General features: G+C 45.2%; 1 long non-coding RNA gene across 2 annotated transcripts in view; it reads left to right on the forward strand.

The window, feature by feature from the left end:
* LOC103884030 overlaps window positions 1-24,708 on the forward strand; it is a 102,417-nt gene extending 77,709 nt beyond the window's left edge. The window contains exons 2-4 of one of the 2 annotated variants that reach the window (XR_004184464.1): window positions 21,091-21,195; window positions 21,862-21,891; window positions 22,742-24,708. This is a non-coding gene — a long non-coding RNA (uncharacterized LOC103884030). The other variant, XR_004184469.1, reaches the window with a different exon arrangement.
* Window positions 24,709-25,529: the final 821 nt, after the last annotated feature.

Genomic DNA, 25,529 nt, shown 5'->3' on the forward strand with positions numbered 1-25,529 from the left:
TGGCTGTACCCAGGGGCCAGTGCTACAGGCATGGTCAGGAAAGGCTTCCAGGGGAGCCTTGCATTTCTTCTGGAAAGATAAGTTAAAGAAAGGCCAGTCAGAAAGGAAACTCCCAGTGCCTGGGAAGGTTTCATGCCTGAAGAAAGTTCCACAAGCCCATGCTCATTCCTAAACCCACCCGAACCCAGCCTCAGAGAAGGGTGTGGGAGGAGGCCTGACTGGCAAGGCCCGGGGTTGCTTGCTGCTGGGGCTGCGTCTCAGAGATGTCAAGGTCGGGAGAAGGCAGGAGCTGTGCCTTGATTGGTCTCTAAAATCCCCTGCAGGACTGGATGCTCGAAAGCAATGCTTGAGCAAGACAGGAGAACAGAAGGGCCTCCCCAATATAGAAGCAGCCATAACGTGTGTCTGGACATGCACAGAAGCAGGTGCTTCTGTGTGCAGCCTGGGAACTGACTGTCCCCGGGTGGCAGGAAGACTTTTTAAGTAACCCATGAATGAGGAACCGACGGTCTGCACAGGTGAAAGGTTGTGAGCAACAGCTGGGACAGAGAGGAGTTACCTGTTCTCCCTGAGGGGCCGGTGTCTGGGTGTGATGGGGTAATGCAGTGTCTGTGGTGCACCACTGCTGGGTGACCACCCAAGGCTGAACTGTGGCTGGGTGTTGTGGGTGGCTGTGTGTCAACGTCAAACAGCCATATCTGGTCAGGTATAGCCGTATCTGGCCAGGCTGCTGTGGACACCTGTTCCTGTCTGCATGTCCCATGGGTGTAGCTGTGTGTACCAGCCCAAGTGTGAGTTGGAATGGAGCTAGACTTTTTTTTTTTTTTTTTGAGATGGAGTTTCACTCTTGTCCGGGCTGGAGTGCAGTGGTGTCATCTCGGCTCACTGCAACCTCTGCCTCCCAGGTTCAAGTGATTCTCCTGCCTCAGCCTCCTGAGTAGCTGGGATTATAGGCGTGTGCCACCACGCCCGGCTAATTTTGTATTTTTAGTAGAGATGGGGTTTCTCCATGTTGGACAGGCTGGTCTCGAACTCCCGACCTCAGGTGATCCGCCCACCTCCCAAAGTGCTGGGATTACAGGTGTGAGCCACAGTGCCTGGCTGGACTTTTAGTGACTATAGTTCCAGATATAGCCACAGCTCCCAACAGCTCTGTGTGCCGGTGCTGTACCTTTGTGTGGGCCTGTTGGAGACGGTCTCTGGGATAGCCTTAGCCCTGTGACCTGGGCTATTGGAGCTCTGTAATCGGTGGCCCCCATCACAAGGGGGCACTGTGCATCTTCCTAAACCATCACCACCAGCTGGTGGCCAGTGTGTGGGCAAGGTAGGCTGGGAACTGGCACAAAGGTGTCCTCAGCCAGGCCCAGTGCTTCTGCCCCTAGTTCTCTGGGCAGTCCTGGCTCTCCTCAGAGTTTTTGCCATGGGGGAAGGGAAAGGATGTCATTAAAAATCCTACCCAGTAAGTCTCATGGGAGGGCTCCATAGAGACGTCTCTCCCAACTGCTTAATCTGACAAGTGGAGAAACTAAGATTCAGTTGGGAAATAACCTCTCTCAGACCCAAGCCCGGGGTCACTTCCCAACCCTGAGATAAAGCCACATGTGCAACAGCTTCCAGAACAGGCGGCAAGTGCCCATGGCAAGACGGGTACTGACAGTGCAGGTTGGAGCTGCTCTGGCCTGGGTTTCTGGTTCTGACTCCATCACTTACCTGGTGTGTGACTCTGAGTCACTCATGCCTTTCTCTGGGCTTCTTTTTCCCATCAGTAAACTGAGAGGATTGATGTCTTTGCTCTTCAAGCCTCCCTTTTCAAGCATAGGCCTTCTAGTTCCTACAGGTTAGAGGTCAGGGTGACCTGGGAGCAATGGTGGTTCTGTGCACCTGGTGGGTGATTGTTATCATAGTTAAAGATGGCTGGGTATTAAGCATAGCCCAGAGGACTTAGGGTCACACATGACTTAGTGGCTGAGCCAGGATGAGAAGAAAGCCAGGCCTCCTGGTCCCTCACCAGCGCCCACTGCCTTACCCCAGCATCCCCTGCCCTAACCCAGCAGCTATCTCAACCCTCTCTCTGGGCCCATAGGTATCAGTGCTTCATTGATACAACCCTGTGTTCCTCCTTGAAGTTGTCTTGCCATTTCCCAAGTCAGCTGCCTCCCATGTCCATGCGAGGCAGGTCCTGTGCTGGAGACTGTCCTCTCCACTCCCTTATTGAGTCCTAGGAAGAGCCCCATTTTACAGATGGGGAAACCAAGCTTTGATGAAGTTAAGAAATAATAGAGGCTATTATTTTTAAACCTTCTCTGTCTCAATGCCAGACTCTGTGCTGGACACTCACTAAAATGGGCAGAGAGTGACTAGTCCAACCTCCCAAATATTCCCCCAAATGGTGCCGAGACCTGCATGGGATCTGCCAGCCTGATTTAGACAGCAATTTGCATACAATTTACCCAGAAAGCTTCACTGTGAAAAAATATAATTACTTTTTAAATATTCTCTCTCTGATGTGAATGCTTACTGCCCGGTAATGAATTACTTGCTTAATGAAGATAAACCTGAATTGGAGATGCACTTCGGAGGGCTGCTGGGGCGTCCAGTTTGATGCCATCATTTGAAGCTGTTAATTTCTGAAATTGATGCCCTTGTTGGTGGAATCATAAATTGAAGGGGAAATCTATGAACTCCAACACTTCCAGTTTTTCACTCTGTGGCATTAGTGGAGCTACTTAGTCTCTCTGTGCCTCAGTTTCCTCATCTATAACAAGGGTATTGGGGTAAGTTAGAACTATATAAATGTGGGTCTATCCCACAGTCAAGTGATCTTTACTGGAGAATGACTGAGCATCTACAATGTGTCGGGTGAGAGACAGAGGGGAAGTGATTTATTCAAAGACACTCATGGACTCAGAGGCTTCTGAACTAGAATGAGTAGCCACAGCTTTGTGTCCAGGTGCTACACTTGGATCCCTTCTCCTAAATGGCCTTGAAGATGCCTCCTGATTGCTGGTGATGGGCAAGAGAGTCAGGCTGGAGTCAGAGGCTGGTAGGAGGAAAAATAAAAATAAAAACAAAAACTGTGGAGGCGTGGCCACTAGAAACTCTACCCATTCCTTTACCTGATGCTAACCATGTCTGGGGACTGATCACAGCAGAGCACAGGGCTGGGGGCCAGCACAAGTTAACGATTCAGCAAATATGTAGTTACCATCTTCTATGGCCATGTGTTTTAGGCTCCTAGCACACAGCCATGAATAAGACCAGCAAGGTCCCTGCCTACATGGACCTGAAATTCTAAAAGGTGTGGTGAATACATAGCAATAATAGATGAGTTAACTAAGAATAAAGATAATGTCAGATAATGATAAGTGATATAAAATTTTTTAAATAGATAATATGAAACAGATCAATTGAGGGGGTAATTTTGACTTGGCCTAAAAGACTTCCCTAAAGAGGTGACACCTGAACTGAAATGTAAATGATATTAAGTCTCAGCATTTTGGGAGGCTGAGGCAGGAGGATTGCTTGAGCCCAGGAGTTTGAGGCTGCAGTGAGCTATGATTGTGCCACTGCATTCCAGCCTGGGTAACAGAGCAAGACCCCATCTCTAACTAACTTAATAACTAACAAACTGAATGAATGAATGAATGAATGAATGATATTAAGGAATCAGTCCTGTAAATATTAGAAATGTGATTCTAGGTGAGATCAGAAAAGTAGGTAGGAGCTAGATCATAAAGAGCCTTATAGGTTGTGGAAGGGACTTTGGTTTCATTTTTTGTGCAAAGGGAAGCCATTGAGGGCTTTCATAAGGGTAGTGGTATAATTTGTTGGCATTTATGAAGATTATTCTATAAGAGAAAATAGAAAATCTGGAAAACGGTATCTATTAAAGAAATTGAATTTATAATATAAAAATTTCCCACCCAGATGGTTTCACTGGGAAATTCTATCAAATATTTAAGGAATAAATGATACCAATCATACACAAACTCTCAGAAAATACACGAGAGAGAACATACCCCAACTAATTTTACAAGCCCAGAGTAATCCTCCTGCTGGTTATCTAGTTCTCTATAGCTAACTATGCTGAAAAGTAGTGGCTTAAAACAGTAATTTGTTGTGATTATATCTCATGATTCTGGGGTCAGGAATTAGGACAGACCACAGTGGAGATGGCTAATCTATGCCCCACAATGTCTGGGGCCTCAGCTGGGGTGACTCAAGGGTGTCTGTGATATGTAACAATTGGAGGCTGACTAGGCATCTTTCTTTCCTCTGCAGGTGGCCTCTCTGTAAGCTTAGGTTCCCTCACAGCATGGCAGCCTCAGGGTGGTTGGATTTCCTACATAGCAGCTTGGGTCTCCAAGTATGAGGATTGCAAGAGGCCTGGGAAGAAGCTTCAAAGCTTCTTACAACTTCACTTTGAAAGTGCACTTCTTCTTCTCCTTTTTTTTTTTTTTTTTCTTTTCTTGGGATGGAATCTCACTCTGTTACCCAAACTGGAGTGCAGAAGTATGATCTCAGCTCATGGCAACCTCCACCTCCTGGGTTCAAGTGATTCTCCTGCCTCAGCCTCCAGGTAGCTGGGACTACAGGTGTGCACCACCATGCCCACTATGTTTTATATTTTTAGTTGAGATGGGGTTTCACCATGTTGGCTAGGCTGCTCAACTTGAGCAACTAGGCCATGATGGTGTGACTTACTGAGATGGAACAACTGGTAGAGGAATGGTTTGGGGCGAGAGGAATCAAGTCTCTGTTTCATATGTACTAAGTTTGGGAGACCCATGAGGCCATATGGAGAGGTGTCAAGTAGGCAGTTGAATATATAGGTTTGGATCCTGGGAAAAGATCAGGACTGGAGATTTATATTTTAGAGTCAATGTGTAGATGATATTTAGAGCCAAGGGGATGCCGGGTGCGATGACTCATGCCTGTAATCCCAGCACTTGGGGAGGCTGAGGCTGATCATTTGTGCCCAGGAGTTTGAGACCAGCCAGGGCAACATACTGTGACCCCATCTCTACAAAACATAGAAATTAGTCAGCTGTGGTGGCATAGCCTGTAGTCCAAGCTGCTTGAGAAGCTGAGGTGGGTGAATGCTTAAGCTGGGAAGTTGAGGCTGCAGTGAGCCATGACTGTACTCCAGCCTGGCTGACAGAACAAGACCCTGTCTCACAGTAAGGAAAAGAAAAGAAAAGGAAAGGAAAGGAAAGGAAAGGAAAGGAAAGGAAAGGAAGGAAAGGAAAGGAAAAGAAAAGAAAAGAAAAGAGAACAGAACAGAAAAGAAAAGAGGGAGGGAGGAAGGGAAGGAAGGAAGGGAGGAAGTTACAGCCATGGGGCAGAATGAGCTCAGCTGGTGAGGGAGACTAGATAGAAGAGGGAAGAGGGCCCAGGCTTGTTCCCTGGGCCACTCCCAGTTTTAGAGGAGGGGACAAGCAATAGAGTTTAACACAGGAGCCTGAGAAAGAGAGGCAGAGAGACGGACACCAGAGAATGAGGTGTAGAGAAAGTCACTGGGCTTGGGGAGAGGAGAACGGGGAATGTGGGAGGGGCCCAGCCCCATTTTCCAGTGTCTTCTGTGCACCAGACGCTGTCTTGGGAGATTTGCGTGCACTCCCTCAGGACAGTGTTGCCAGGTAGGTAATATTGTTCCTATTTCATGGATCATAAAACTGAGATCCAGATTGGTGAAATGACTTGCCCAAATCATGCAAGTAGGGATGGAGAGCCTGGATTAGCAGCGAGATCTGTCTTTGCGATTCTTTCCACCACCCTCCAGCAATCAGGCCTCCAGCAGGGGTTGCAGGATTGGGGGAAGCCACTTATGGTTTCTCATCTGTAAAATGTTCACCTTTCAGGGTTATGAGGATAAAATGGGATAATCCGTGTTAAGCACCTGGCAGCGCTTAACTGGGTGGGCCCTTGGTAAACAATAATGATTGTGGCTATATGTGCAGAGTGCAACAGAGTCCCGCAGAGAGTGACCGGTGCTGGGGGTAGCCAGCAGGTGACTGTGGGGTAGGCTTCCTGGAGGAGGCCCAAGGTGAACTTGAGGACTCCGTGGTTTGAAACACTGATCTGTGACAAAGTTTCCAGTGGTTCATGGGGTGAAATGAGAAAAAGGACAACACAATGGGTTTTACGTAAAGCTAAATGTGTTCAATGTAAAGGATTACTCTTTATCCTGAGATTATGTCCTTCCTACTTTGTTGGTATTAAAGCGTCCTTTTTATGAAATGATGGTGGTTAGAGGATGATAGTTATATTTTAAATATCTTTGCTAATGAAATGAAAAGTTGGCAACTTTCGATCATTCCCCAAACTTTCTTTTGAAGTTTTTAACTGATCCATGAAATTCAAAAGTCTGACAGCCACTGACAGCTGGAGCAGGGAGGGCGTTCTAGGCAGAGAACTGCATGTGCAAAGGCAAAGGTGCCGGGAGAGGCACAGGGTGGTCTGGAACTGCAAATAAGTAGCAAGAGCAGTAAGAGCAGCTGGGAGGTCCAACAAGGAACCAGGAGGCCCCATCCTGGGGTAGGGTCATCACCCCGTAAAGTCCCTACCCTATCTTCCTGCTGCCCAGCATGGCAGGAGAATTCCCTGTGGGCTAAGGCTGCTCCCCAGGGCATCCCATGACCATGTGCAATGTGTGCGTGTGTGTGCATGCGTGCATGTGTGTGTGCCTGCATCCTTGGTGAGGCAAGGAGGCCAGCCATGGACTGACAGGGTCTTACCTAATAAGTCTTGAAGAGACATACAGGATGGAAATAGAGATCAGGAAAGGCACTGGGGAGAAAGACAAGAAAACCCAGGACTATCTGAGTAGAAGGAGCAGTATCTGCATGTCGGGGCACATATGTGCAAAGTACGTGTGTGTATGTCCCTGAGAGCATGTGGACCTGTGTGTGTGTATACATTTGCATTGTAAGAAAATGTGTGTCTATTTCTGGGTTATCCATTTGGGCAGGGGGAGAATCTCTGCTGGCTCTGTTAGGCTTTGGCTTGAGTGTATGTCCAGCGTATGTTGGGGTGCTTTGCTGTTGGTGCAAGTGTGGCACTATTGTGCATACTGTACATATACAGATATGAGAGATAGGTGAGAGGTGTCAATACTGTGTGGCTCAGTGTGTCTGTGTGCTGTTAGGTGGTCTGTTCAACCTGGGTAATGTCTCTGGGCTGTGTGTGTCTGTATGTGGGCAGGAGTCCATCGTGGGCGTGTGCTGATAGTACTGAGTGTAAACTGTGTGTGTCTGTCTGTGGGCAGGGAATCCGTTGTGGGTATGTGCTGATGGTATTGAGTGTGGGCTGTGTGTGTCTGTATGTGGGCAGGGAATCTGTGGTGGGTGTGTGCTGATGGCATTGAGTGTGGGCTGTGTGTGTCTGTATGTGGGCAGGGAATCTGTGGTGGACATGTGCTGATGGTATAGAGTGTCTGTTGGAGCCCAGGCTCCCCTCCCTTCCCCCACTCTTCTGATGACCCAGGCTACCAGTTTTGTTTATTTCCATATGTTGTCTGTCTCTTCCAAGCCTATGTCTGACTCTGACCAAGGGCTCTTATACATGACCCTTGGAGGTGGAGATTGGGACAGGCAAAGTCCTTGCTCCCTTCCTCTCTAACCCTCCCAGGCTCTGGTCAGCCCTAGGCTACTAAGCCTCAGGATCCTACTTTCTGACCTGAGGAGGAAGAGGCCTTGTGGTTTAGGGATGGCCATTGCCAACCGATGCTCCTAGCTGACTTTGGTCCTGTAGAGGCTCTGCATGCCTCTCTGTATCCTTCCCATTCCCTGGCCCTGGCCAGCCTGTCTTTCAGCTTTCTCCTGGTCCCTGTCAGGAGACTGGCGTCAGCTTGCTCATCTCCAGCCTCCTCCATCATCCTTCCTGCCAGCCCCAGGCCCCTTCTCCAGCTTGTTCAGATTTACAGATTTAAGTCTCTGGACCAGGCTGGCTCACAGGGAGCAAGTGTCTTCCCCAGTCCTGCCCTTGCCACAGGGGCCGCTTGTCCTCTGCCCAGAAGCCTGCTGAGGGAGTTCAATGGAGAGAAAGAAATGCGGTGGGGGTGAGATGGTGTGTATAATGTGAACAAGGGTTCCCCCGTGAGTGGGTGTTTGTGAGTCTCCGCAAGTTGGGGCATAAGGGGGGTGTCAGTGCTGCCACCAGGGCTCATACATGCAGCGTGTGCAGACAGACTGGGTGGGGGCGGGGGCCTCACATTTATCCAGTGCTCACTGCTTGCCAGTCAGGATGCTAAGTGCTTTACTCAGATTATCTCATTTAATAAGTGTGACAGTGTGTGAGAGGGTGACAGAGACAGGGCAGAGAAGGGCAGGTGGTCAGGAGGCGGCTGCTTGAAAGTCCCTGGCAGAGTATTTCCTTAATCCATCCCAACAGTGTGCCCCACTGGGTCTGACCCAGGCCTCAGGCTGGGGAGCAACCTGTTAGTCCCTCTCCATATGGAGACACAGAAGATGGGAGTAGGCTATGCCCCAAGTTCCCCCCACCCACCTCCCTGCCCTGCCCTCAGCCTGAGGCTGTCCCCTCCCAGAACAGAGGGCTGCCTGCTCCTTCCCTTTTCTCCTGGGTGTGCTCAGTACAGGGCCCAGCACTGCAGGTGCCTAATCGGTCCCTACCCCTTAGCAGAGGCCAGGCCGACCCGAGGAGTTGTCTGTACATTCAATCAGCCCATTCCCTACTCTGTAAATCTCACATGGAGGAAATAAGAACCCTCACAGTTCAGAGAAGCCAGGCCCCAGATATGAAGGAAGCAAAGGGGTCCAAGCTAAGGCCAAGACAGCTCACGGGAGGGAGCAGGGCTGCAGCCCCGCCAAGGTCTCAGAGACCCACCTCCGACACCCACTGCTTCACCCATTCCAGTTCGTCACCGGCTTTTAGGTAAGCTAATATGTGCCTGAGGGTGCTTGGAAGTGAGGACTGGGGTCTCCTGTCACCCAGGTGGGATCGTCGCAGAGGTCTGATGGCAAGGATGACGTGGATTTCTAGAGGAAGAGGGACAAGGAAGGAAGGGAGGAGGGAGGGAGGGAGACCATGACCATGAATGGACTCCCTCCTATGCACAAACTACCCCAGGGGACCAAGCAGCTCCCCAGAGACACTAAACAAGTATCAGAGGACTAACCCTGAGCCGCAACAGAGGGAGGGCTTCCAGGAGGAAGTGGGCCTGGGACCGAAGCCTGGAGGGATTGCCATGGTGAGGAACACTGGGGGAGGAGCTCTGGGAGCGGCAAGCCCGGAGGAGAGCACAGCGCCCCCACCTTCCCCGGAGCTGCGATGATAACAGTAGCTATGAGCGCTGAATATTTTCGGGAAAACAAAAATATTAGCCATTATTTAAGGAGTATTTTGGGGAAAATGCCATTATTATTCCCCCAAAGTCTGTGGCACCACCAGGTACTCAGGCTCAAAACCTCAGTCACTGTCCATGTCCCCCTTCACCCCACTTCCACCCACTTCCAAGCAGTCACCAGACCCTGAGAATCCTCTTTCTCAGGGATTGGGTCAGACAGACCTGGGTTCCATCCCAGCTCCATCACTTGTCTGCTGTGTGATCTTGGGCAAGTCACTTAACCTCTCTGTGGCCCAATTTTCTCTACTGTACTGGGAGGATAACAGTATTTACAGGAGTGTTGTGAAAATTCAACAAGTTAATGCATGTAAAGAGCTTAGCACAATGTCTAGCAGAATAGACACTTAGGAAGTATGAGCTAATTTTATTTCCACTAAACTATGTGTTTCCCCAGACCAAAACTGTGCTTATAACACTGACCTGCTCAAGAACCTGCCAGTCCTGCCTTGCACCTTGCAGCCCATGGAACAGCCAGGTCTTACTAAATGCATCATGCTACCTTTATTAATTAGTCTTCCATAATGAAATAACACAGGTTGAGTAGCTGACACAACAGAAATTTATTTTCTCACAATTCTGGAGAGGCTGGAACGCCAAGATCAAGGTGTTGGCAGGTTTGGTTTCTCCTGAGGCCTCTCTCCTTGGCTTGCAGAGGGCTGCTTTCTCACTGTGTCCTCACATGATCATCTTCTGTGCACACTGAGCCAGCCCTGGTATCTTTTTCTGAGTCCACATTTCCTCCTTTTATAAAGACGCTAGTCAAGGCCAGAGACGGCGGCTAACGCCTGTCCTCCCAGCACTTTGGGAGACCAAGGTAGGTGGATCACCTGAGGCCAGGAATTCGAGGACCAGCCTGGCCAACATGGCGAAACCTTGTCTCTGCAAAAAATACAAAACTTAGCTGGGTATAGTGGTGCATGCCTGTAGTCCCAGTTACTTGGGAGGTTGAGGTACAAGAATCACTTGAACCTGGGAGGTGGAGGTTGCAGTGAGCTGAGATCGTGCCACTGCACTCCAGCCTGGGTAGCAGAGCAAGACTCTGCCTCCTAAATAAATAAATAAATACACTAGTCAAACTGGATTGGGGCCCACCTTAGGGCCTAATTTAAATCAATCACCTCTTTAAATGCCCTATCTCCAAATATAGTCACATTCTGAGGAACCCTAGGTTAGGGCTTCAACAGATGATTTTTGGGGCTGGGCATGGTGGCTCACACCAGTAATCCCAGCACTTTGGGAGACTAAGGCAGGCAGATCACCTGAGGTCAGGAGTTCGAGACCAGCCTGGCCAACATGGTGAAACCCCACCACTACAAAAAAAGTTAGCTGGGCGTGGTGGTGCACACCTGTAGTCCCAGCTACTGAGGAGGCTGAGGCAGAAGAATTGCTTGAACCTGGGAGATGGAGGTTGCAGTGAGCCAAGATTGTGCCACTGCACTCCAGCCTGGGCGACAGAGCAAGACTCTGTCTCAAAAAAAAAAAAAAAAAGATTTTTTTGGGAGTTACAATTCAGCCCATAATGCCACCTTCCTTCTCTGCATCTTTCTGCATGTTGCTGTTCTCTCTGCCTCAAACACTGTCCACATTTTCTCTTCTCCCATGAAGGTCTCCTACTCATCTCCTAAAACCTAGACAGCATCACTGCTTCCAGGAAGGCTTCCTGGCTAGACTGCTGCCTTCTCTCGGCTCCCACAGCCCACTGTGTTGACCTATATCATGGCATGTATCACACTCTAAGAACTGTCATTTGCTGGGGTGGATGCCTGTTGTTTTGATCTGTACAGCATTCCATCCCCCTCTGATAACAGCATCTTCTTCTCTTTGAAGAAGTGACACCCCCTCACCCCCTCCACTCCTGTGGCTGTGGCTCAGATGACTCAGTAAATTACAGTTGCTGCTTCTTGCCACAGGAATGAGCATGTGATGAAGCAGAGCCAATCAGAGTCCTTCCTTGAGATTTTTATCTACAAATACTGGGCAGGAAAATGCTAATCTTTCCTCTGGGATCTAGAATGACGTAAGCTTGGAGCTTTGTGTGGTCATGGCCCAGTCTCATACTGCCATGAAGGACGTCTATCTGCAGGGGAAAGAATCAGGCCTGCGCCCAAGGGAGGCACCTATGAAGAGCTGGTCACTCTATGTAAATTTTAAGCTTTTCAAATTTAATTTTTTTGTCATTTTGGGCAATACATTTAAGAGGTTCAAAAATCAAAATAATACACAAAGATATACGATAAAAAGTTTCAGTTTTATCCTTGTTCCTGTTAACTCACCTCTTATCACATGGGTAATCACTTTTTAAAATTTATTGTGGGTCCTTCCTATGGTACTTTATGAAAATATAAGTGGCCGGGCATGGTGGCTCACACCTGTAATCCTAGCACTGTGGGAGGCTGAGGTGGGTGGATCACGAGGTTAGGAGATCGAGACCATCCTGGCCAACACAGTGAAACCCCATCTCTGCTAAAATTTAAAAAAAAAAAAAATTAGCTTGGTGTGGTGGTGCACGCCTGTAGTCCCAGCTACTCTGAAGGCTGAGGCAGGGGAATCACTTGAACCTGGAAGGTGGAGGTTGCAGTGAGCCGAGATCACGCCACTACACTCTAGCCTGCTCTAGCCTGGTAACAGAGCTAGACTCCATCTCAAAAAGAAAAAAAAAAGGCAAAGAAAATGTAAGCAAATAATAATATATTTTATTTTTCTCTCTTCTTAGAAAAAAGAATACTACACGTTCTGTTCTACACCTTCCTTGTTTTTATTCATTTAGCAATATATCCTGGGGTACTTTCCATAAAGTACTCTGTGACCTTTCTCTCTCTTTTTCACAGCTGCATAATATTTCATTGTATGGATAAACTACACAGTTCCCAGTGATGAAGACCAAGATTGTTCCCAATCTGTTTGCTATCACAAACAGTGTTGCAACAAACAGGCTTTGTGTGTATCATTTAATATGAGTACAGGAGTTTCTATAGACTTGACAATAAAAAGATAACTCAACTGAAAAAATAGACAAAGGATTTGAACAGACATTGCTCCAAAGAAGATATGATAAGCACACAAAAAAGATGCTCACCATCATTACCCATTAGGGAAATGCAAATCAAAACCACAGTGAGATACTGTACATTCACTTGGATGGCTATAATCAAAAAGACACATAATAACAAGTGTCTTAGTTCATTTTAGCTGCTATAACAAAATATTGCAGACCGGTTGGCTCAAACAACAGAAATGTTATTTCTCATGGTTCTGGAGGCTGAGAAGTCCAAGATCAAGGTGCTGGCTGATTTGGTTTCTGGTGAGGCCTCTCTTCCTGGCCTGTAGAGGACCACTATCACACTGAGTACCTGGGACCCTTTTTTCCTCTGCATGTGTAGAGAGAGAGAGACAGAGACAGAGACAGACAGAGAGAGAGCATATAAGTGTATGCTGGTGTCTCTTTCTCTTTTATTTTTATCAACTTAATTTTTAGATTTCAAATTATGAAATATTTCAAGAATACAGTAAAGTACAGAAAAATACAATTGACCTCTATATAGCCCATTCACTTGATTTAACAAATGTGTGATATTTTGCCACATTTACTTCAGAACTCTCTCTTTTTGTAGAAAATAAAAACATTAAAAGTACAGCTAAAGCCCAATCTCATCTCTTCCTGCTCCTTCTCCTCAGGTTAACCACTAACCTGAAATTATGTTTTTATACTTTTATTGCATATTTAAATGAGATCACAAATAATATATTGACAGCTTTTTTCCAATATTTGTATTGTGCTAAAATACATACAACATAAAATTTACCATCTTAACCATTTTAAAGCATGTAGTTCAGTGGCATTAGACACATTCATAATGTTGTGTAACCATTACCCCCATTCATCTCCATAACTCTTTTCATCTTAAAAAATTGAAACTCCATTAAACAATAACTCCCCACTTCCACTTCCCCCTAGCCCCTGGAACCCACCATTATACTTTCTGTCATTATGATTTTGACCAGTCTAAGTACCTTATGTGAGTGGAATCATACAGAATTTGTCTTTTTGTGGCTGGCTTATTTCACTAGTATAATGTCCTCAGGGTTCATCCATGTTATAACATATTGCAGAATCAGCTTCCTTTTTTAGGGCTGAGGAATATTCCATTGTATGGACATATCACCTTTTGCTTATCCATTCATCCACTGATGGACACCTGGGGTGCTTCCACACTGTAGCTATTGTGAGTAATACTGCTATGAACATGGGTTGATAAATATCTTCGTCTTCTTATAAGGGCACTTATAAGAGCCATATTAGGGCCTCACCTTTATGATAAAGGTATAACCTTTATCACCTCCTTACAGGTCCTATCCCTAATACAATGACATAGAGCTTCAACATATACATTTAGAAGGGATACAAACATTTAGTCCATGACAATGAATGAGAATATGGAGAAACTGGAACTCCAATACATTGCTGGTGGGAATGTAAAATGGTACAGCCACTTTGGAAAACAGTTTGGAAGTTCTTCAAAATGTTAACATGGAGTTATCATGTGACCCAGAAATTATCCTAGGTATACAACTAAGAGAAATAATAACATGTTCATAAAATTGCACAAAAGCTTGTACATGATTGTTCATAGCAGCATTATTCATAATAGCAAAAAAATAAAAATAATCAAAGTGTCATCAACTGATGAATGGATAAACGTCGTATATTCATACAATGAAATATTATTTGGCAATAAAAAAAAATGAAGTACTGATACATGCTACAATACGGACGAACCTTAAAAACATTACGCTAAGTGAAAGAAGCCAGTCATGAAGGATCGTGTATGATTCCATTTATATAACATGTTCAGAATAGGCAAATCTATATATAGAGAAAGTAGATTAGTGGTTGCTTAAGGCTGGAGAAAGTGGTAGAAAATGGAAATGACTCCTAATGGGTATGGAATTTTAGGGGAGAGATAAAAATGTTTTAAAATAAATTGTGGTAAAGTTTGCACAACTCTGAAAACAAACTAAAATTTGTTGACTTACACACTTTAAATGGGTGAGTTGTGTGGTATGGGAATCAGATCTTAGAATAGCTGTTAAAGAAAAAAAGAGTTTCTTGTAGAATAAATTCCCAGAATTGGGACTGTTGGGTCAAAGGGAAAATGCATTTAAAATTTTTTACATTTTTACCCTCATCAGCAATGTATGAAATAGCAAGGCAGGTACATTTTATGCAGGAGGAAACCGAGGCGTGGACAATCCAAAATCACATAATTAATAACACTCAAGCTGTAACTGAAATCTGGTCTGTTGGACTCCAAAACATGTGCTCTGCTGCAGACAATTCACTTGGTATTTTTCCAAAAGTCATTTGATCTTCTTTAAAAAAAAAGAAAAAGAAAAAGAAAAAAAATCACATAGCTTTTGATTGCATTGATTTTCCTTATTGCTTTTTTGTTTTTCTGTATCATTTATTTCTGCTCTGGTCTTTATTATTTCTATTTTTCTGCTGATTTTGGTTAAATTCACTCTTCCTTTTTCTATTTCTTAAGATAGAAGCTGATAACACTATATGAGACTTTTCTTCTTTTCTAATATAGGTGTTTAGTCCTATAAATGTCCCCCTAAGTACTGCTTTAGTGGTATCCTACAAATTCTGATATGTTGCATTTTTATTTTCACTTGGATCAAAATACTTTCTAATGCCTCTTTTGATTTCTTTTATTTTTTTTTAACTTGTAGGTTATTTAAAAGTATCTTATTTTGTTCTCAACTATTTGGGGATTTTCCAGATACCTTTTTGTTATTGATTTGTAATTTAATTCCACTGTGGTCAGAGAACATACTTTGACTAATTTTAGATGTATTGAAATTTGTTTTATGGTCAGAATATGGTCTATCCTGATAAATGTTTTTATGTACACTGAAAAATTTGTATTCTTCTGTTGTTGGGTAAAGTGTTTTATAAATGTCAGTTAAGTTGGTTGATAGTGTTGTTCAAGTTTACTATACATTCTTGTTGATTTTCTGCCTGCTTGTTCTGTCAATTATATCTCCAACTGTAATTGTAGATAGATTTGTCCATCCATTTTTCCTTGTAATTCTATCAGGTTTTACTTAATGTATTTTGAAACTCTGCTATTCGGTATATAAATGTTTGTTATATTTAGGAAAAAATGTTTGTTATATATATTAGGTGTATAAATGTCTATTTTCTTGATGAACTAAACACTTTATCATTATGAAATGACTCATAATGACTGGTAATATTCTTTACTTGAAATCTACTTTGTATTACATTATATTAATATAGCCATTTCAGTTTTCTGTTGATTATTGTTAGCACAGTACATCTTTACTAATAATTTTTACTTTTAACTTATTTATTTCATATTTAAAGTGGATTTCTTTCTTTCTTTTTTTTTTTTTTTTTTGAGAGGGAGTCTCACTGTGTTGCCCAGGCTGGAGTGCAGTGGCACAATCTCGGCTCACTGCAACCTCTGCCTCATGGATTCAAGGCTTCTCCTGCCTCAGCCTCCCAGGTAGCCACCACACCCGGCTAATTTTTGTATTTTTAGTAGAGACAGGGTTTTGCCATGTTGGCCAGGCTGGTCTTGAACTCCTGGCCTCAAGTGATCTGCCCAACTCGGCCTCCCAAATTGCTGGAATTATAGGCATGAGCCGCTGTGCCCAGCCTAAAGTGGATTTCTTACATGCAACATAGAGTTGAATCTTGCCCTGTATAAACAATCTGACAATTTGGCTTTTTAATTGTGGTATTTAGACCATTTATATGGAATGTGATTATTGATTTGATCAGGTTTAAATCTACCTTCTTGCTATTTGCTTGCTATTTGTCCCATGTATTGTTTGTTCCCTTTTCCCTCTTTTTCTGCCTTTTTTGGACTGGATATTTTGTGATTTCATTTTATCTCCTTTATTAGCTTAATTAGATACAACTATTTTTTAGCGGTTACTTTTGGGTTTATAGTGTACATCCTCAATCCCAAACCACTTTGAGTAATATTATACCACTTCACACAGAGTACGAACCTTACAACAGCAAGCTTCTCTTTCCTCCTTCACAATCTTTAGGCTATTATTGTCATGTGCTTAATTTCTATATATGTTATAAACACAGAATACTTATTGTTTTGCTTTAACCAATAAATTATCTTTTAAAGATACTTTTGAAATAAAAAAGTATTCAATGTTTTCTCACATAACTACTTTTCCAGAGTCCCTTTATTTCTTGGTGTAGATTAAAATTTCCATCTGGTGTCATTTTTCCTTCTGACTTGGGGACTTTCTTTAACATTTCTTGTAGATCAGGTCTGCCAGTGATGAATGTTTTCAACTTTTTATTTTGGAAAAAGTAATCATTTCTCCTCTGTTTTGAAATATATTTTCACAGGATACAGAATTCTGGGTTGACAGGTTTTTTCGTTATTTTTTTACCTTCTGTACTTTAATGATGTTATTCTACTGTCTTCTTGCTTGAAATATTTCCAATTAGAAGTCTGCTGTCATTCATTGTTCTTTTGTATATAATGTGTCTCTTTCTCTCCTACTTTTCAGATTTTCTCTTTATTACTGGTTTTAAGCAATTTAATCATTACATTCCTTGGTGCTTGATGTTTGTTGGTATTTTTGAATCCATGGTTTATGGTTGTATCAAATTTGGGAAATTATTGGTTATTTATTTAAATATTTTTATGCTCCTCTCCTCTTTGAGAGACTCTAACTACACATATGTTAGACTGCATAAAATTATCCCACAGCTCATTGATGAGCTGTTCATTTTATATATATATATATATAATTATATATATATTTCTGTATTTTATTTTAAATAGTTTCTATTGCTATGTCTTCAAATTTACTAGTTCTTTCTTCTGTGTTAATTCAAATCTGCTGTTAATGCCATTGAGTGTCATTTTTCATTGCAGACATTGTATTTTTTTTACATCTAGAAGTTTGATTTGGGTCTTTTCCCCCCTTTCTCTCTACTTAACAAGATCAGTCATTACTCTAGTTTTCTAAGCTTATGGAATATAGTTATTATAATTGTTTTAATGTCTTGTACACTAATTCTATCTTCTGTGCTATTTAGGGGCATGTTTCTTTCTTTCTTTTTTTTTTTTTTTTTAGATGAAGTCTCGCCCTGTAGCCCAGGCTGGAGTGCAGTGGTGTGATTAACCTTCACTGGGTTCAAGTGGAGGTTAAGCAATTCTGGGTTCAAGCAATTCTCCTGCATCAGCCTCCAGAACAGCTGGGATTACAGGCGCGTGCCACTGCACCTGGCTAATTTTTTGTATTTTTAGTAGAGACAGGGTTTCACCATGTTGTCCAGGCTGGTCTTGAACTCTCGACCTCAGGTAATCTGCTTGCCTCGGCCTCCCAAAGCGCTAGGATTACAGGCATGAGCCACCACACCTGGCTGGGTATGTTTCTATTGCTTAATTTTTTTATCCTCATTATCGGTTGTATTTTCCTGTTTCTTTGCATGCCTAGTAGTTTTTTGTTGGATGTGAAACATTATGAACTTTACCTCGTGTGCTGACCATTTTAATATTCCTATAAATATTGTTAAACTTTGTTCTGGGGTGCAGTTAAGTTACTTGAAAAGTTTGAGTTTTTGAGGCTCACTTTGCAGCGTTCTTAGGCAGGACCACTACGTTTCCTCCCACTGTTAAAGCAATGCCCTTTTCAGGAATCTACTTGATGCTTTGTGATTTATGAAGTTTTCCACTCTGGTTGATAGGGACGCAAACCACTCCAGGTCTTTGGAAACTGTTTCCTCGGCTCCTTTGGGATATTCTTTTCTTAAACCTAGGTAGTTTCCTCACATAAAAATACCGTTCAATATTCACCTGAAGGCTTGAAGAGGACTCTCTGCAGATCTTTGGAGCTCTCTCTCTGAGAAGCTCTCCTCTCCAGTTCTCTGCCCTGTGAACTCTAGTCACGTTGGCCTCTCAGCCTCTCTGTTCTGTCTCCTCCACTCAGGGAGCTATAATAGCTTGGATGCTACTCCTTGTGCTGCAGCCTGGAAACTCTCCCCAGGTAGAAGCTGGCAAATGTAGGGCTTACCTCATTAGTTTCTTGTCTCGGAGGAATTGCTGTTTTGTATTGCCTTATGTTCAGTGTCTGAAAACTGTTGTTTCATATATTTTATCTAGGTTTTCAGTTGCTTTAGGAGAGAGGGTGAATCGACTCCCTGTTATTTCTTCTGTCCAGAAGCCCTGTAGCTACATTTTCACACTTAATTATCACAAGTATCTTGCATATTAGGTATGATTATCCCCATTTTATAGATGAGAAAAGTTGAGTCTTAGGGATTAAGTTGTAGTATACTAGAGTTGAGAGGTAGAAGAATGCAACAGATAAAAAGATGGACTGTGTGGCCAATCAATCTGGGTTTAACTCTCAGATTTCCCACTTCTTAGTTATGTGACCTTGTGCAAATTAACCTCTCTGTGCCTCAGTTTCCCCACCTGTAAGAATTGAGATGCTAATGATAGAAATGACCTATAGGATTGCTGGGGGAATTAAATGAGTAAATATATAACTGGCTCATAATTACTGTGTATTAGTTATTATTATCAGAGTGAGTAGTTAACAATCTTCAGCTGGGTGACAGGAACACCCATTTCGAACTCCAGCTCCATCACTATCATACTCCGGAAACGGCCATGTGTATCAGTCAGGTTTCAATTAGAGAAACAGAACCACTAGGGGATTCTAACCTGAAACATACAGGAAAGGGAATTCTGGGAAACGTAGTTCAGCTGAGCCTAGTTGACACATTACAAAGACATCACACCATGCTACCTAGCTGCTCTGAGAGCCTATTTCCTCGTTGGTGAGATGGGACAGTAACACCCCTCTTTGGATTAAAAGGGATAGAACACATGAAGCATTTGGGTCTGGCACAGCGAAGTGTTCAATAAATGGTTCTTAGCATAGCTGCTCAGGATCCCACAGATAATAACTGTCAGAGGAGTGATCTGAACTCACAGTTGTTGTCCCTAATGCCTAATGCTCCTCCCACTGCACCCTGCCACCTCCTGTGCTGGGTCTGAGAGTGTGGAAATGAGTAAGACAAGTCCCTGCTCACAGGATCCCATATTTCAGTAGGGGGTAAGCCAGGGACACAAATAGATACAATATAGGTCAGGAAAAGGAAGGCAGACACCATGAATGGGGGATTTCTACAAGACTAGCTCTGAGCTGGATTCCCTATACAGGAGAAGGGAAGGATGCAAGGGTTAGGGGGGTGAATGGTTTGCTACATAAGTTCTCTGTGCCAGGCTCTGTAGTAGGTTTATGTGATGATCACATTTAGTCTTCACAATTAAAGAATGAGCTAGATATTATTATCCCTGCAATACAGATAAGAGAACTGAGACCCTGAGAGATTAAGTCATTTGCCCTAGGTCACAGAGTGACCAAATGACAGAATCCCTGCATCCCAGGAGATGGCTAGAATGCAGTGGAAGCTGCAGCTCAGAGTCTGTGCCTGGGTCACTGCCAAAGAAGGGTACTCCCGCTGAGCTCAGAAGTCAGGGCTGGCTCTTTAGCCCCCTCCCGGGTCTGCCCCTTGCACCTGTGTGTGCCCATGGGTGGTGGGCGTGGTGGTGGCTGCAGTGCCGTGATGGTGGCAGCAGTGGCGGGCGGCAGCAGGGAGACAGTCACACCTCGCTGTTTTGTAAACTGTTTCTCACAGCTTGTTTGTTCCGGGTTAGGGCTGGAGCGGCACCGTATGGAAGTGTGACTCATTGTTTAATGTGGCAGCTCATTAGCAGAGCTTGTTGCTGCCTCTGATTTCTCTGCTCTTGCTAATTGGAGAGCCCAGTGGGGCTCTGGCTTCCCATGAAGAACCAACCCAGCTTCCCCAGGGCTCTAGCTGGCCCTTGCCCCTCTAGGCTCCCTGAGGAGGCCACCCCATGCCTGTGGGCCCTGGGATCAGCCAGACTGGGTTCAAATCTCAGTTCATCCTGGCTGTGTAACCTGGGATAAAGTATTCCTCCTCTCTGAGCCTCAGTTTCCTTATCCACCTAATAATTGGGAAATAGTACCCACTTCCTCGGGGTAGGCGAGAGACGCAGTAATCATATGTGTAAAGTCCCCTGGTATGTAATAGATGCTCAATAAGCAGTTTTGTAGTGTTATTATTATTAGGCTGAAACCTCAGAGAGACCCTCTGTTTGGCCTACCTGGGGCAGCCACCCAGCCCAGGGGTGCCCCAGAGGCTCAGGCTGTGAGGACCTTTTCCACTGCAGATAATCTAACACATTTCTTTCTTCTGTGCTTCACCCCTCCCAAGGCAAATCCGCCAAGGGGCCCCAAATGCCATTCCCTCCCTCTCTGTGCCCCCCGAAAAGGAAGCACAGCCTGGCTTTGGAGGGCCCTGGGCCTTCCTTAGAGTGGAAGTCTGCTCCCTGGAGCTCTGCCTTGAATGTCAGCTCTCCTCTTTGAAGCCACACAGAACACATCTGTCCCCAGTGTCCCGTGACTGTCCTTTGCTATTTGAAGACAGTGATCACATCCCCTCTCCATGTCTTCTCTCCAGGTGGAACATGTCCAGTTTCTTCAACTGTCCCTTACATGACATAGCTCATATGCCTGCTGGACCATACCAAGGGTGGTGCCCTTAGAGCTATGCAATACCATGACCTCATTCTGAGTCCCTTCCCCACCCTCCTCAGGCTCTGAATCTACTCCTCTTTGCCTAGGTGCCTCCTGAGATGTGCAGTCTAGAATTCAGCTCAGTCCTCTGAACAGGCGAGGACAGCCCCATCTCCTACTACAAGACCTGTGCTGTCCAATGATAATATAAGGTGAGCCACGTGTATAATTTTAAATTTTCTAGTGGCTGCCTTAATAAAAGGAGCTGGGCTTGGTGGCATGCGCCTATAATCCCAGTGCTTTGGGAGGCTGGGGTGGGAGGACTGCTGGCGCGCAGTAGTTCAAGGCTGCAGTGAGCTATGATTGTTTCACTGAACTCCAGCCTGGGCAATGGGGTGAGATCCCATCTCAATAAACAAATAATCAGCAAGCATCCATCTTTTTTAAAAAGTAAAAAGAAGTCAGTAACATTAACTTAAAAATATTTTCATTTAACCAAATACAGTCAAAATATTATTTCAGCATGTAATCAGGGTCAAAAATCATTCGTGAGATACTTGAAACCTTTTTTTCCTACAAAATATTCAAATCTGATGTGTTTTTATACTTAACAGAACATCTCACTTGGACTAGCCACGTTTCAAGTGCTCGGGGACTCCACGGAACTAGTGGCTCCAGTGCTGGGCAGTGCAGTCCAGGCTTTACGTTTGTTAACACGATCTGAACTGCTGTGGTGTTGCAGCTACGTCCCTCTGGTTCAGGAGGAACGGGTCATCAAGTGCCTAAGGGTTGGGGCCTCTGGGTGGCAGGCAGTCGGGATCCCAGTCTGGGTTTCATCACTAGTTCACTATGTATGTGATGTCGCTCTTCCTTTCCAGGCCTCAGCATCCTCATCTGACAAACACGAGGTGCCGGGCGCGGTGGCTCACGCCTGTAATCCCAGCACTTTGAGAGGCCGAGACGGGCGGATCACGAGGTCAGGAGATCGAGACTATCCTGGCTAACACGGGTGAAACCCCGCCTCTACTAAAAATACAAAAACTAGCTGGGCGCTGGGTGGGTGGCGGGCCAGTCCCAGCTACTCGGGAGGCTGAGGCAGTAAGAATGGCGGGAACCCGAGGCGGAGTTTGCAGTGAGTTGAGATCCGTCACAGCACTCCAGCCTGGGCGCATAGAGCGACCCGCCTCAAAAAAAAAAAAAAAAGAAAGCAGCTCGTGCTCGCACTCAGGAACTCCCCGGGTCGCTCCCCATGTGCTGTTACATGTTTCTTGCAAAGCCCAGTGTTGTAGGTTTTCTCATCTCCGTTTCATTCCCACTTGACCCTGAGACTTCCTCCAGGGCCTTGTGGACTCACAGCTGGTATGTTGGTTGCTTCTGCCCTCCTGGCCACCATTGGATACCAGTGAGGCTCAATTTCAGGCACGCAGCCCTCAAACCTCTTCCCTTCCTTGTCGTGACTCCTTCACTAAGTCATAGACTAAGGACAATGATGGCAGTGTTTTGATACGTGTCTGCAGGTGGCAGGCTCCTGCTAGACGGAAACGCCTCTGCCTGCCCAGGTGTCTGGTCTGTCACTTGCAGAGCGGTCCCTTCATGGTGGTAGTCGTGAGGCCAGGTCCCAGCCCCTCCCTGTGTCTGGTACTGTCTGCTAGAAAGTATTAAAGTGAAACCCAGACATCACACTGCCCACAGCTTCCTCCTTCATTGGCTTCCTCCCCAGCTCCTCACATCCAGCTTACTTCTCCTTCCTGACCACAGGCACTCCTTCCCGTCCAAGAGCCACCTGTGTGACTTTGAGAAAATCACTTCACTTGATAGAATCTCCGTGTCCATGTGTGAGATAGAGGAGAATTCCATCTTCCTCCTGAGGTTGGTGAGAGTGACAGCTGAGACTGTGTGATATGTGATAGGTGACCGTGCCTGGCTCAGTACTTGGAGTAAATGTTAACTGTGACTGGATCTTTACCAGACATTTTAAGAACAACTTAGCCGGACTCTCCTAACCTGAACCCTCGCTGGGGCTCCTCTGTGAGCTCTGCATGGCTTTCCTCTCATCCCCCAGCCATCTGGGTCTTTCTGGACTAGTCAGGAAAGCTCCCTATGACTTCTGAACAGGGAGCTAATCCGCAGATGCCCGTTTCCTTCTAGGAAAAGCCACTGAATCATGGTGCTGAAGGGGAGCCTGGTGGTCATGCCGGGGGTACCCCATCACCAAGACCAACCATCTTCAAAAATAAGACAGATGTGACTTCTACTGTGAATCTTTCTAAAGTACATTACATCCTTCCCTGTGTTTCCAAAAGGATGGCAATTGACCTGAATGTAACTTTTTCTTAGTGATTCAGGACCATCATTAGGGATCAATATTTTTATATTGAAATAGTAGAGAACACTAACCTTTGAGTGCCCATTGCATACTGGGTATCTTATGATGTCATCCAATTCTTATACAACCCTGATATAAAGTTTGGATATGATCTCCTTTTTGCAGATGAGGAAACTGTCTCAGAGCTGCTTAGAGGCCTGCCAGGGTTTCACAATCTCAGGCAGAGAGGGTGAGCCCCTCTCCTCCTCTACATTGCCTTTCAAGAGCCTTGAGGTTCCGTTTTGAGGGCCCCTGGCTGACTCACAGTTCTTACGTGAGCTTGACAGGTTGGCCTCACTTGGCTGGGAGCTGGTAGTGTATACTTAGGGCAGTCACTGCCTCACTTTTTGGCCTGCACTGGCCTGAGAAAGTATGTACTGTAACATGTGCTTTTAGGCCTTTGATTTCTTGACCTGTCCATGATCTATGTGCTATTTACTAGTTCCTTCTTTAACCACTCTCTTCCTGGTTCTCTTGAGTTCACCCTTTCTGAGCTCACTGGCTGCTCCTTCCCAGAAGCTTCCAGTCTGCCCTGGCTCTGTTCCCCCTAACATCTTGGTGTTCCTCAGCAGCCCCCTTTGGCTCTCTGTTCTTTTCATATTCTGCTCCAGCATCACCCTGGGGTCTTCACCCCCCACCAGTCACGGTTTCACCACCTCTGTGCCAAAGACTTCCAAATTTACATCTTCTGTCCAGACCTTTGCCCAGGGTTCCAGACTGTGGCCTCATGACCACCACCATATCAACTGCCTGCCAAATGGACTTCTTCGCTGGCTGACCCACTGGCACACAAACTCAGCTCACTCCAACTGAATCCATCATCTTCCTCTGAAGCATCCACCCCTTCTTGTGATCTCTGTCTCATTAACCACCCCTCCCCTCTGCCCCATGCCTTATAATAATACGCGCTAATATTTCTCAAGGGCTTATAAAATGCAGCCTCCATGCTAAGTGATTCCATGGCTCTCACTTAATCCTTCATCAATCCGGAGAGGTTGGCATTATTTGATTGTCATTCCCATTTCACAGATGAAAAGAGGGAAACAGAAGTTCCAGGCACATGATAGGCACTTGGCAAGTGCTGGTTCTTTCTATGGCTTTTGGTTTCTCAACTATCTAAATTCATAAATTAAATCCACTATTCTCTTTTTTTTTCCAGGTCTATTTTTTTTTTTAATTTTTACTTTTGGTTCTGGGGGACCTGTGCAGGATGTGCAGGTTTGTTACATGGGTAAATGTGTGCCACAGTGGTCTGCTGCACCTATCTAGGTATGAAGCCTGCATTAGCTGTTCTTCCCGATGCTCTCCCTCCTCCAACCCACCCCCCTACAGGCTCTAGTGTGTGTTGTTCCCCTCCCTGTGTCCATGTGTTCTCATTGTTCAGCTCCCACTTTTAAGTGAGAACATGCAGTGTTTAGTTTTCTGTTCCTGTGTTAGTTTGCTGAGGATAATGACTTCTAGCTCCATCCATGTCCCTCCCAAGGAGATGATCTCATTCCCTTTTATGGCTGCATAGTATTCCATGGTGTATATGTACCACATTTTCTTTATCCAGTCTATCATTGATAGGCATTTGGGTTGATTCTATGTCTTTGCTATTGTAAATGGTGCTGCAATGAACATATGTGTGCATGCATCTTTGTAACAGAATGATTTCTATTCCTTTGGGCATATACCCCATAATGGGATTGCTGTGTCAATGGTATTTCTGGTCCTCGATCTCTGATGAATCACCACACCATCTTCCACAATGGGTGAACTAATTTACGTTCCCACCAACCATACACGGCAGCTGTTCCTACCTGGGGCGTCTCTAGGTGTCCAGCTTGCTCAGTCACTCTAGCTTGGCAAACGGATCACCCAGGCTGGCTTCTTGTTCTGACATACCTCATCCAAAGACCTTTCCCAGCTGAACTGAGACTCTGCTTCAGGAGGCAGCTGCTGTCGGTGAAGAGAGACAATGTGCAGAGGGTTACACAGGAACCCAGTTTTAAGCTGCAGCCCCTAAGCCTGCCCTTCCTCACTGCCACTCCTCCCTCAGGTGACACCCTCAGGCAGGTGACAGCAGCTTTCGAGGTGTTTTTTTCAGGTGGTGACCTGCTAGATGAAGACCCTTCTACCTGCCCAGGTGTCTGATCTGTCATTCCACAGCTGTCCCACCCTGATAGTGGTTGCCCCTCC

Source organism: Papio anubis, chromosome 1, assembly GCF_008728515.1.
Source record: "Papio anubis isolate 15944 chromosome 1, Panubis1.0, whole genome shotgun sequence".
Taxonomy (NCBI): domain Eukaryota; kingdom Metazoa; phylum Chordata; class Mammalia; order Primates; family Cercopithecidae; genus Papio; species Papio anubis.